Genomic DNA, 1,619 nt, shown 5'->3' with positions numbered 1-1,619 from the left:
AGGGGAGTTGAGGGTCTTTGAGGGTCCTTGCCTCTAACATCTCCCCCTCTCTTTACTAATATGAGGGAGGTTTATATAAGTTGGTGGAGAGCCTGTCTTAGGCTACACGATGTGCTTCCGAGACCAGCACCCCAAACATAAGATCTGGCGATTAATGTGAAGGTGAGGCCTCTGTCTTAGGCTATGTAGGTGGCATCCAGCTGCGGCACTTCTGATTATGAAGTGTGCCCCTGGGCATGGACCTACAATATTCCCGTCATGGAGTTACCTCACTGCTGGTGGGGTGTGCACCTGGTACGCGGCATCGCGATGATCCCGTCATGGGCGTCTCCACAGCCTTTGGAACCAACTGCGTTCCATGTCTGAGGCAATGTCTGAGAAATTTAAACCCTCTGTGGCTGAATGGGGAGACTCTTCATGGAGGTCTTCTCTGGAGCCTCTTTGTTCTAGCCGTTGGTGAAACACGGAGACCGATTTTTGTGTGGCTGCGTCTACCTGTGACTGCCATGTATAGTTGTAGATCTGATGGATGTTGGTTGCGATGGTGCTCTTGGTCACGACTAGAATCAGGCATAGGAGAGGCAGCACCTTTTTTCGGGGAGTCATTGTGGTTCTGGAAGAGAACAGAATTAAGAATTCTTCTCAGGGGATTCCCTGGGTGGGTTATATAACTTAATCGCTCTCTCTGGTAGCCATCTGGCGTTTCCTGCCTGGGTATCATAGATGTAGGCATGTCCTTTTCCCCATATGAGGACAGGGTCAGGCCCCAGCCATTTGCCTGTAAGCGGCTCCTTCCATAAGGCCTGTGCATAAGTATCTGTGGTGGATGGGTGCCAAAGGCGGTCGGCAGCTGTTTTACCGGCAGTGTCAAAGCTGAGAAAGTTTAAAATGAACAGGGCATGATTAAGCAGGGTTTTGGAATTACCTGTTAAAGGGTACAAAATTCCTCCTCCCGATTGTAGTTTGGAGAGCATATTTTTTAACGTCTGATGAGCTCTCTACAATACCTTGGCCCTGAGGGTTGTATGGAATGCCTGTAATATGCTTAATGCCTAACTGAGCACAAAAACTTTTGAAATTGGAGCTGATATACCCCGGGCCATTGTCAGTCTTAATAACTTTAGGCTGAGGGAGGGAGGTGAGACAGGCTATAACATGGCTGATAACGTGGCGGGTGGCCTCGCCTGTTTGTAGGGAAGCAAAGATAAATCCACTGCAAGTATCTATAGAGACATGTATATATTTAAGCTTTCCGAAAGGGGGGTAATGAGTGACATCCATCTGCCAGAGCTCCCCAGGGATCAGGCCGCGAGGGTTGACTCCTAGGTGTGGCTCAGGGAGAAGGGTAAAACAAGCCCTGCATTGGTGGACGATTTCTCTGGCCTGTTCTCTAGTAATGGAGAATTTAAGCCTGAGGATATGGGCGTTGAGATGGTGTAAATTATGAGCCTGGCGTGCAGTGATATTGTGAACAGCACTTGCAACGCGAGTCGCCTGATCAACAAGATTATTTCCAGCTACTAGAGGCCCAGGAAGGCCAGTGTGGGCACGAATATGGCCTATAAGAAAGGGCGCAGAATGGGAGTGAATGAGTCCTTGTAGTTGCTGGAACATTTGAG

The sequence above is a fragment of the Microcebus murinus genome, chromosome 14 (genome assembly GCF_040939455.1).
Source record: "Microcebus murinus isolate Inina chromosome 14, M.murinus_Inina_mat1.0, whole genome shotgun sequence".
Classification (NCBI taxonomy): domain Eukaryota; kingdom Metazoa; phylum Chordata; class Mammalia; order Primates; family Cheirogaleidae; genus Microcebus; species Microcebus murinus.
This window is presented reverse-complemented; position numbering follows the sequence as displayed.